The following is a 12,247-nucleotide window of genomic DNA, read 5'->3' as shown; positions in this document are numbered from 1 at the left end:
TAAAAAAGACATATGCAACCGTGTGTTCACTGAAGCAGCGTTGACGACAGCCGAGGCATGGAAGCAGCCTCAGTGCCCGTCAGTAGATGAATGGATACAGAAGTGGTGCATACACACCCTGAACCATGACTCGGCCATGAGAAAGAATGAAATCTCGCATCTGCAACAACATGGATGGACCTAGAGGGTACTGTGCGGAGTGAAATAATACAGACAGAGAAACACAAGTGCCATATGATTTCACTTATATGAAGAATCTGAAAAACAAACGAACAAGCAGAGCAGAAACAGACTCATAGATGCAGAGAATGAGCTGAGGGGGTTGGGGGCACAGGGTGAAAAACGTGAAGGGATTAAGAACCACAACTTTGTAGTCACAGAATAGTCAAGCACAGACGTAAAGCACAGCATAGGGAATTTGTAATAACTATGTATGGTGTCAGATGGGTACTAGTTTTATCAGGGTAATCATTTCATAAGTCATATAAATGTTTAATCACTGGGTTGTGTACCTAAAACTAATATATATTGTATGTCAATTGTAATTGAGAAATTTAAAAAATGATTTAAAAAACACTGCTCATGACAGCTTCAGGGGAAGCTTCTGTAAAAGGAAGGACAAAATGTGGAAGCAACTGGGTAGAAGTTCTTTTTTTCTTAAGGTAGAAGGAAAGGAGCACGTTGATTCTGATGGACTGTCCAGTACAAGAGGGAAAAGTCGGTGCTGCAGGTGAGAGGGAGGAGAGAAGAGCGGAAGAAATGTCCTAGAGGAGGCAGCAAGGGCTGGGATCTAGTGCACATGGGGAAGAGTGAGCCTTTGGCAGGAGAGGAGCAGAGCCTGAGGGCGCAGATGTGGATGCGCGGGACTCGTGTGTGGAGGTGCGAGATCTCGGGAGTTCTCTTTGGGTGGATTCTGTGTTCCCAGTGAAACAGTAGGTAAGGCCACACAGCAGCTGAGGGCGAGAGTGAGTAGGCGGGGCTGCAGTTTGGAGGAGAAAAGCAGGAGAGCTAGAAGAAGGAATGCAGGGGGAAACCTGGTGTGCTTCTTGGGCAGCACACGGGTCCGGTGGGGTGAGTGAACCTGAGGGTGGGTGGAGGCGTGGCTTTCGAGCGCACCTTCACTCAGCGGCAGCATGAGCGCGGTGTGCAGCGAGGCTCTCTACCGTCGGTTCGGGGCCTTTATCACGGCGAGAACTGCACTTCCCATTAGAAAATGATTCTGCATTGTGACTTCAGGTCTCTCTTAAGCCCTTGAGTTGAGAGGTTCATTTTGAAATTGTAGATTCTGGAAGAGAGAAGAGAGGGTGTCTCATGAGAGGAAGTATGGAAATCAGAGTCAGGGGAACAGGAAAGAGCTGCTGGTTTCGTCAGTGAAGAAACTTGTGAGTGGGTTTTGAGTCACCGACATGCAAACAGTGACAGTTTGACCTAAATGGAATAGTTGGGACATTTGTTACTCATGTTACTTTCATTAAATGAATATTTACTGGCAATCTAGTATGGGGCCAGGCACTGCGCTCTGTCCCAAGGATGTGAATGCAGATGGTCACTGCCCTGAAAGAGTTCTAGGTCTGGTGGAAGCAGAAATGTAAAAAGTGTGTTAAGTACAAGAAATACACACACGGGAACCAGGAAGGGAGGTGCTTGAATCTCATCTGAGCTGCGGGTGGGAGTGATTCAGAAAGATGCTGAGCTAGAGATGCTGGAATTGGGATTTACTAGAGAGGGAGCGATAACTAGGCAACAAGGATGGGGCTGGGGGGAAGAGGGTGCTTTTATGCCGAGGAAGGGGGCAAAGGCGAAAAGGGAGAAGGGAGGACGAACAGGGAAATACGAGCTCCAGGGAGAGTCCATAGGGTGGTGATCAAAGGGCCTGGGTGGAAAGAACCAGAACAGAGAGGATCGAGGGGTGTGTACAGGAGAGAGGAGACAGGCAGGGGAAGGGCTTTGACCCTGGGGACCCACATTTTATTGCTAAAGCCATGTTAGCGCCGCGTGTTAGTCCTTGCAAGGCTGGCTGGGTACTAGGTGGGGCAGAGGAACTGGCTGAGAAGGAAATGAAGAGGAGAAGGAAAAAATGTCTTCTTACTGACAGGGGCAGCTAGGGTAGTCCCTGGCGAGTGAGACCCTGGGCCGAGCCCGCCTTTCTCTGCCCCTCTGGATCAGTCTGTCCAACTCATCAGTGACCCAGGGACTGGTGGAAGAGCTCCGGACTGGACACTGGGGGACCTGGGCTCTCGGCTCTGATGTGAACTCACAGGGCAGGTTATTTACCACCGGGCCCTGCTTTCTTCCTGTGGGAACTTGCTTCAGTTGGGCCTGAAGCTCAGATGAGTCAGTCCGAAAGAATGTTCTCCTGCACTAAATGTTGAATGTAGTGACATCAAGGTTATCATCTTTCACTCCCCACTCAACAGCACGGTGCTAGACCCCTTTCGTGCACATGAGTTATTCTAATTCAGGCCTCTGGTGCAGTGCCTTTGTGACCCATCTGCATTTGTCCTCTTATTTTCTGTCACTCAGTGTTATTGGTTGCCATAGAAGGACACTTGGCAGTGTCACACAGAGGATACTGACCTGTCCCATTTATGGGTGGATGCTTTTGGGGGAAACAGGTATGTATATAATAATGGCAGAGATGGTGATGAAGATGGCGATGATGATGATGGTGATTCTAATAGCTAATCTTTATTGATCACCTATATTTTTTATATACACTATCACATTTAATCTTCATAGCAAACCTTCAGTGTAAGGCTTTCTATGATCTGCATTTAATAGATGAGGAAATTGAGGTACAGAGAGGCAAGGTAACTTTCTCGAAGTCCCACAGCATTTGAATCCGTGTAGCCTGACCTTGGGCCTCCACTGCAGCAGCAGAGTAGGCTGCCTGGCCCCGGCCCACTGTGTGTGGAGACCCAGAACTCCATCTGAGGGTGTGAGTGGAGGAGGGCGAGGGGAAGGAAGGGTGACAGTGGAGAGTACATAATTCTTGGAGTCCCATGGTGGGCTCCCAAACACCTAATGTTGCCAGGAGTTATCCTTTTTGTCAAACATTTTTAAAGGGTTAATATGCATTGCAAGATGAAAATGGTGGCTGTCTTAGCAACAGAACGACTTTCTCGAGGAGAAGACTCTTCCCCTCCGTTGAAATGGTGGAGGGAGGTTGCAGCCTGCGCCTCTTCCCCCCTCTCCTCCCGGCTCTGGAGGGCACCTCCCTGCTACTTCAGCTTCCTGCAGCCAGACTGGAAATGCAAATGACAGGACATGTTTTGTCACGCGGGTCTGTTTACAGAAAGGAAACATGTTATCTGGAAGCAATTATAAGCTGTGTCTGTAACCATTCACGGTAACCTGCGTCTGTGTCGGACTTACCAGTTGGCCAAGTGCTCTCGCACTGTAATCACAAGGAATGTTTATGGAGCACCTGCCATGTGCCAGGTGCCGTGCTGGGCAGTTTTACGTGTTGTTTCACGTAATCCGCACACGACCCTCTCAGGTTGGTTTCCTTGCTGTCTCCCTAGTACTAATGAGGAGGCTGAGACACAGAGGATAAATGAGCTGTTTAAAGTCACAGGGGTAGCTCACAAGGGAAATTTGACTTAGGGCAAAGCGACCTACCGTGAAACAAGATGCGAACTTCTTATTTGTTAGAGGGAAATTTCCCTTGTATGTCAAATTCAAGGTGTGGCAACAGGGCTATTGTTCGTTTTCAATTTTACCAGTGACGACAACTTTTCCAATCCCCAGAAATCAAAACTTCTCTGTTCAACAAGAAATCTTCAATAATTTCTAGGTCTTTTCTCTAGCATACTGTGAGTCATTTCTGTAAGTAATTATCCCTTTGTTGCAAAAGTCCTACAAAAGAGGTCAATGGGTGAAGAAAGAAAATGACACATTTTCAAAAATCTGTTTTCCTTTCTCAAGGTCTTTCTGGCCACTTCTTTTTCCTGTTGTGTAACCAGGCAATTCTCAGTCTGATGAGGCAGGCCTGCACCATCTCGCTATAGATTTTTTGGTGGTCGATGTTTGTGGAAGTATTGGGGCTGGAATTAGGCCAACTGCCTGCTGGGTGGCCTTCGTCTCCGGTAAGCCCTTCGTGTACCTCAATGCTGAGTGTGTGTTAATTACCAACAATGAGAACACCATGGCAGACAGCATCAGTTGTTCATGCTGCCCAGCTTCCCTTTTGGGGGTGCGGGGGACAGACCAGCATAAAGCCAACATGGGGCCACTTCCTTATTGACTCAAGGCTCCTTGGGTGCTGTCTGCAGCTGTCCGTCACCATTTGAACAATCTGCTGTACTTAGAATAGAGGAACTAATGTAATTTGGACAGCACTACTAGGATCTCCATAACTCATTTATGATGCTACAGTTGCTGGCAATTGTCTTGCTATGGAATGAATAAGTATTTGGAAAATTTAATCCCCTGTGGTAGTGCTGTTGTTGCTGTTTTGTTTTTAACCCTGTTGAATGGCCTTCCTCTCCCTCAGTCTCCAAGCTCTTGATGCACCCTCTGCGCACGAAAGCGTTGCCGACTGCAGGGAGGGGCATGCTGAGCTCTCGGCGCTTTTTCTCGTTTTGTTTTTGGGGCGCTCTCCTTCCCCACTGGCCCTGTGGCCCCAGGGGCCCATTTCATGGGGCTCCTGAGCCTGGAATATATTGTCTATAGCTGTGTTTTCTCACTGCTATAAGTTATTTCTGTTACCAAAAGCAGGAAAAGGGAAAGGCTTTATTTCTGAAATGAAGAGTAAGCTTAGAGATTAAATGAACATATTTCCTGATATTATAAATTTTGGTATGTTTAAACTAATTTTTTTTTCAGAAAAATGATGCCAATCCTGGGATCTCTGAGTAATTCATAAATATTTAAGACCGTTCTGTTTGACTGTTCAAGAGACACAGCATAAAATTATTTGAGAGGTGAATTTTGTGACTGTTTCAATCATTCGGTTCAGCTCCCTTGCTCAGGGCAGTGGTGAGGGGAGGGGTTCTCCTGTGACCCATGCAGACGCACAGGGACCAAAAACCCTGCTCTCCTTGTCCTGGAGAGGAGAGACCTTCCCCGGGGATCTGGGGTGGCTAAAACACCTCTGGGGCTTTGGTGTCCTTCACAAATGTTTGGGATGGGACCATCGGAGTTGCCTTGTACTGTAGAGGATGGATCAGCTCTCAGTCTATGTGACCTGGATGGAGAAAAGGGGTTAGTGCTTGGAGCATCCTGTGGGGAGTCCAGGCTTCTTGGAACAGGTGGTGATTAATTTTAATGTACCAACTCAGCTATGCCGTGGTGCCCAGTTGTTTGGTTAAACATGAGTCTACATAATGCTGTGATGTGATTAACATTTAAATGAGTACACTTTGAGGAAAGCAGACTACCCTCCATAATGCGGGTGGGCCTCATCCAATCAGTTGAAGGTCTTCAGAGAAAAGACTAAGGTCTCCAGAAGAGAAGGAAGTCTGCTTCCCACCTGCCTTTGGACTGAAGACTGCAGCATCAGCTCCTGCTGGAATTTCCAGCCCGCCAGTCTGTCCTGCAAAATTTTGACTTGCCAGTTCCTACAATCACTAAGCCAATTACTTAATTAAATCTCTTTCTATGTGTATACATCCTGTTGGTTCTATTCCTCTGGAGAGTTCTGACTAATACAGAACCTCCTGGGCCCTGGGTCGAGGCTTCAGTCTGTGTTCTTGGGATTGCAGGAGGAGATGCCACCTGAGGCAGCTGTGGGGATTCCAGGAGGAGCTGCCTTTCCAAGGTGACCTCCAGTCCCCAATTTACTCACGCTGCCCTGTGATTTGGACTCTGATGTCTGGATTATGGTTGCTCATGCCCCGCTGGCTTCCAGGTCCCATGGGTGGCAGGTGGGTTGTTTATATTTGCAGACTGAGATGTATTAGCTTACTCTACATGCATGGCAACATCCCTGCCCCCCAGCTCCCTGTCTTTTAAGGATAAGTGGCTGTCCCAACAGAGGTGGAGAGTCTGCTTGGTAGGTAGTAGGGAAGATGTGGCAGGAAAAATAGCACATTTCAAGATCCGAGGGTATAGTTTACTTTTGGGGGACAGAAAGGGGTGGGGGAGTATTACTGAAGATGGAAAATGAGAGTTGTAATAAGTCAACTATTAAATTAAGACAAAGGTGAGAGGGACAGAGGTGAAGACCGCAAGTCTGAAGAAGTGGAATTTGCACTTAAGTTTGCCCACTGGGCCTACGGGGCCACCGCAGGACATATAAATGAGATTGAATCCTTTTCATTTTCCTCTCAGGGGCTGTTTTCTCTCCACCTTTTACAGGTTTTCATTTAGTCAACTTGTTTGCTTGTCTTTAAATTTCATCTGACAACAGCCTCCATAAAAGCGCATTTAGCCAGGTAATTTGGAGGTGCTAGGGCGTGTGTGCATTGCATGCCATTAAAGTCTCATAAACCCAGAGAGGGAGAGTGAACCTCCCACAGACATGGCAGATTTACTCCGTGGCACCATGGGAAATGTATGTCTCCGCTTCCACTCAGTCGAATGCAACTGCTACTTTTAAATAGATATTGCAGTACAGTTTTAAAGCTTGGTTAGAATGATTCTTGTTTGTGGATAATATGTAAATGAGGGCCACTCCAGGTCATTTTCATTATATGTACACTTGAATTTGTAGTCTAGCTTTCCTTATCAGAGCAAAGTGGCATGGACTGTTCCAAAGCTTTCATCGGTGGCATATGAAGGAAGGGATGATGGGGCATCTGGGAAGTTGTTGGGGGCCCAGGAAGGATGCTGGAGTAGAAGAACCCATCTGCTCCATCTGTTTGAATGGATGGAGTAGGGAGCTGCCAGTGCTGAGTGGGGTGGGGTCTTTGCCCACGTGGAGATACGGGGGTGCTGAGTGACTGGGGTGAAACAGACTGTGCACGGTGTGGTGTGTGTTGCTGCAGGAGGAGAGCCGACACGAACGGGACAAGCCCACTCGATCTTCCACACAACACGTCACCCAGGTATTTTGTTCTTTTTGTCTGAGCTTTACAGTGAATATGAAGTGCTCTGGGGTCTGAATTACAAATAGGACTACACACTAGTGACTCTTGTGCCAGATGACAAGGTCATGTAATAAACTCTTGGGAATATCCCAATGTTCGCACCCAAATCCCAGGGCAAGCAGGTTGATGGAAGGAGAGGCCTGGTACCACCCTGAAAGGGCAGGCAGTGGAGAAGCCCTATAGTGGCCCATGAACCCGGCTTCAGGCTTGGGTTCAGATGAGTTCACTTGGTAACTATTGACCCCAGGACTCAGAAGGGCCTCTGGAAGTCACATTCTCCTAGGTTACTTGGAGCCAACTGCAAATTTCATGAGAAGTTTCAGAAACTCCCACTCCTCAGGGACTACCTTCCGTATCAGAAAGGAGGACATCCATCTGTTCATGACAGAACCTAAACTTAAAGTTGCCTAAATGCACGTGGTATTTTCTCTCTGGTAGGAAGTTAGAAGGGAGGCATTCCGTGGCTGGCGCGTGTATCCCCAGTTTACCAGGGGTCTAGACCGCTCCCTGCTCCCTGCTCCCTGCTGTCTGCTCTCAAATCCCTAGGGTGCAGCCTTTAGTCACATGATCCCAGAGACCTGTCACTGCTTTGGTCATCACTTCTAGTTTTAGGCAGTGGGACTGAAGAAGGGTAAAGAAGGTTATGCTTTCTAACTTTTAGGACATTTTTCAGAAAACATAACACCTCTGCTTTTCCCCCATTGTCCAGAACTTAATCACTTGAACACATTGAGCTGCAAAGGAGCTGGAAAATGCACTCTGTATTCCTGGTGGCCAGGGCCCAGCTAAGCATCAGTGCTTAGTCATTAGGGAAGTAGGGGAGGAGAAAGAGTGTAGACAGCTAGCAGTCCCTTCCTCCCTTACACTGCATCTTACTCGGTAATATTTAAATTTACCTATTTTTAAATGTAAGAGTGATTGAATACGGAGAAAAAGGAATCATTCTGCACTGTTGGCGGGAATATAAACTGATGATGCCACTATGAAAAACAGCATGGGGTTTCCTCAAAAAATTAAAAATAGCACTGCCATATGACCCAGCAATGCTACTTCTGGGTTTGTATCTAAAGAAAAGGAAGTCACTATCTCAAAAAGATATCTGCATCTCCATGTTCACTGTAGCTGTATTTACAGTAGCCAACCTATTACAAGTCGGTTCCTAACCAGTGGAAACAATCTAAATTTCTCTTGACAGATTAATGGGTAAAAACGTATAAAATATACATGTTCTCCTTGATAAGAGACTTGACGAACAAGTGTATACACACACATGCACCCACACACACTGGAATATTATTCCGCCATAAAAAAAAGGAAGCCTGGCTATTCGCAACAATATACATGGATGCTGAGAGCATTATGCTTATCATATAAGTCAGACAGAAAGATAAATGCTGTAAGATCTCTTTCATATGTAGCATCTTTATTTAGTTTTTTAAATATTTATCTTCACCTGAGGATATTTTTTTCATTGTTTTAGAAAGAGAGGAGGTGGGGAGGGAGGGAGAGGGGGAGAGAGAAGGGGGGAGACAAAGAGAAAGAGAGAAACATTGATGGCCACCTCCCACACATGCCCCGGCCAGGGCCTGAATCTGCAACTCAGGTATGTGCCCTTAGTGGGTATCAAACCTGCAACTTCCGGTGCACAGGATGATGCTCCAACCAACAGAGCCATCCAGCTGGAGCTATAGGTGGTATCTTTAAAAAACTAAACTCAAAAACAGAACAGATTGGTGATTGTCAGAGGTGAGGGGCAGAGGCTGGGCAAAGTGGGTGAAGGTGGTCCTAAGGTACAAACTTCCAGTTATAAGATAAAAAGTCCTGTGCAGCGTGTAATGTACATCATGGCAACCATAGTTAATAATACAGTATTGTACATTTAGAAGTTGCTAAAGGAATAAATCTTAACAGTTCTCATCATAAGAAAAAACTGTAACTATGTGAAGTGATACTTGTTCATTACACTTACTGTGGTGATCATTTCTCAATATAAACACGTAAAATCATTAGGTCATATACCTTAAAGTAATACAATGTTGAATGTTGATTACATCTCAGTAAAACTGGGGGGAAGGGGATAAATGAAAGGGAAAGAAGGAATTATTGACTGCCTCCGCTGTAGTGGGATGGGGCCAGGTCCTCCCGAGGAATTAAACATCACTAAGACAGGAGGCTGTGCCTGGTCACGAGAAGGAAGGTACCACAGGCAGTGAGACACACGGTTATTCCATGTACCACTGGGGAAGAAAACCACTGCCAGTTTTCATTGGAATAAACTTTCCATCGTTAGGCACACTAACAATTTCAGAAACGTTTCAATGTGGAAAAATATGCCTCTGAGAATCAATGTGGTTAATTAATGAGCGCGCACGCAGATTCTGAAATCAGATTTTTGGAGGGGTTTACTTAATCTCTCTAATCTTCAGCATCCTACAAAATGAGCATAGTTATAGTTCCTAACTCATAGTCCAATGTCAAACATATAGTAAATGCTCATTAAATGCTGGCTTTTAGTGGTTTTAAGTAAAGTCCCTGCCCTCGAAATAGCTAACGTAAGAGCTAGCCAGATGGGGGGATGAGTGGGAAAATTCCCCAGCCCTCGTGCTCTGAGTAGAAACTGGTGTTTGGATGTGGGCTGCTTCTCCAGCTGCACAGAGAGCAAAGATTTGTTTAAAAGAGAAAAGCTGAGTCCTGGCTGGCGTAGCTCAGTGGATTGAGCGTGGGCTGTGAACCAAAGTGTCTCAGGTTTGATTCCAGGCCATGGTACATGCCTGGGTTGCAAGCCACAGCCCCCAGCAACCACACATTGCTGTTTCTCTCTCTCTCTCGTTCTCCCTTTCTTCCCTCTCTAAAAATAAATAAATAAAATCTTAAAAAAAGAGAGAAAAGCTGAAAGAGCCCTTTAAAAGTAGTCCTAGGATAGCTAACAGGTGTGGCAAATAGTATGCCTATTGAAATGGTCTGAGGAGAATCTCCCTAAGTGGCAGCGGAGAAATATTACGTCTCAGTTTCCCTTAACTGCCTGGAGTGGACCCCTCTGGGAAGGCCGCCTCCCACATGGGATTTCAGTCATTGGAAAGACCTGGATGTGTCTGAGCGAGTTAGAGGTTCTTCTTGATAGGAGACTTACAGAACACGTTCTTCTGGAAAGTTCTCCCATTTTCACCCATGCATGGGCAGCTAAGTTTCCAAGCAGAATTGCCCCTGGGAGGCAATGACCCTGTCCAGGGAGGGGAACTCCCATTTGTTTTCAAACAAGGGGATGTTGAGTGTTGCAAAAGAATGGAATCATTCCTCCCCCCAAAAAAGCTAATGTGGTAAGTTTGATGGTTCTTCGAGGAAGGATCCTTTCCTAACACATTTCCTTTGCTCTGTTTGATTTAGAGCAGAGACTGCCTATCTCAAGTGTGTTTATTTCTTTTTGGGTAAGTGGCGCCTAAGACACTTATGGTCTAGAAGAGTAAAACCTGTCTGTTATGTCTGCAAAGAACCAACCTAAGGCTCGCCAAGTTATCTCTCAAGCCTCTTTGGTTTCTTTCTTTCTTTTTTTTTTTTATTCACTTGAGAGAGAGAGAGAGAGAGAGAGAGAGAGAGGGAGAGAGGGAGAGAGAGGGAGAGAAACATCAATATGCAGTTGCTGGGGGTTATGGCCTGCAACCCAAGCATGTACCCTGGCTGGGAATCGAACCTGCAACACTTTGGTTCACAGCCCACACTCAATCCACTGAGCTACGCCAGCCAGGGCTTTTTTTTTTAAATTTTTAAAAAACATTTATTCTTTCTTTTAAAGATTTTATTTATTTATTTTTAGAGAGGGAAGGGAGGGAGAGAGAGAGAGAGAGGAGAGAGAGAGAGAAGGAAAGAGAGGAAAACCAATGTGCGGTTGCTGGGGGCCATGGCTTGCAACCTGGGCATGTGCCCTGACTGGGAATTGAACCTGCGATGCCTGGTTTGCAGCCCACGCTCAATCCACTGAGCCACGCCAGCCAGGGCTAAGCCTCTTTGGTTTCTTAAAGTACCTCAGAAGTTTAAGTTTGAGAGAGAAAAGTTGAAAATTCCAGATTTTAAAATATGTATCTCAAAATGGTATTTTATTGTATTCAGGGAAAATTTTCTAATGGGCTACTTTTGCTTAATAATGTCTTTATTTCTAAGTTTATATTACTTATAGGCTGGCCTTGGGATATTGTTATGTGTAAATCATATTCATGCACAATATTTTCGTTTGTATCTCTGGAAGCTGAACATGCCACGAGCTCATGGGAAATCACCAGGGGAAGGTGACCTTCACAGCAGTTGTCCTCCTGTCCCATGAACCAACAGCCACTTCCTGAGAGAGACTCGTCACAGTTACTGTGTTACTCAGGGACTCCTCCAGAAGACCACAGTGAGAGGGGCCCTCATCATACAGTCACCGCCTGGGGGACCCCGCCCCTGTGCTCTGGCTGCTGCTGGTGCCCTTGGTGAAGCTCACGTCTTGGCCTCTCCTCCTGTGGAGTGGCTGCTGCTTCTCTGCTTGGCATCTATGACTCACACTTGACCTCTAATGACTTGGAGCATTTATTTATCCTTTGAGCTGCCACGGCCTGGAACTCTGCCTTCTGACCCACAGTGCTCATCGCACCCGTTGGTCAGTAGGAAAACGCTCTGTTTCTAGAGCCCAACTCCCTCTTTCCTGGGTATGTGGTGGGTGGCAGATGTCTCATAAACAGATTTGGAGAGATACTGCTGTTTCAGCTATATCCCCAAGCTCTCAAAGTGAGAATGTGCCAAAAATCACACAGGCGAGTGGCTTAGGGTTTTAGAGATACAGCTTTCACATTTAAAAGTTTTTTCTACACACTTCTGTCTTTTTAGGGATGCACTGGCAGTCCTGCTTCCAACATTTTTGAGGCCCAGAGGAAGAATGAACATGGAAACCCACGTATAATAGTCTAATTACTTAAGAGCATAAATCAAGTGAATATACTCTTATGTAAAATGTGTCTTGTCCCCATATCTTGACAAATATCCCTTCATTAAAACAAAATTTCTATTTAAAAATTTTTAGCCCTTTTATTTTTCATTATTACTTTTTTAATCCTCACCTGAGGACATTTTTTAATAGCTTTCAGAGAGAGAGGAAGAAGGAGGGAGAAAGAGAGAGAGAGAGAGAGAGAAACATCGATAGCAGAGAGAAACTTTGACTAGCTGCCTTCCTCTATGTGGCCTGACCA

General features: G+C 45.9%; 1 long non-coding RNA gene across 1 annotated transcript; it reads left to right on the top strand.

Moving 5' to 3' along the window:
* The first annotated feature begins 974 nt into the window (after positions 1 to 974).
* Positions 975 to 11,411, top strand: LOC123818883. Its single transcript, XR_006785721.1, has 4 exons — positions 975 to 1,071; positions 6,930 to 6,989; positions 10,416 to 10,456; positions 11,272 to 11,411. It is a non-coding gene; the product is annotated as an uncharacterized LOC123818883 (long non-coding RNA).
* Positions 11,412 to 12,247: the final 836 nt, after the last annotated feature.

This window comes from Phyllostomus hastatus, unplaced genomic scaffold, assembly GCF_019186645.2.
Source record: "Phyllostomus hastatus isolate PE091 unplaced genomic scaffold, TTU_PhHast_1.1 phas_contig_29, whole genome shotgun sequence".
Taxonomy (NCBI): domain Eukaryota; kingdom Metazoa; phylum Chordata; class Mammalia; order Chiroptera; family Phyllostomidae; genus Phyllostomus; species Phyllostomus hastatus.
Note: the sequence above shows the minus strand (reverse complement) of the source record. Positions and strands in the feature narration are given on the sequence as shown.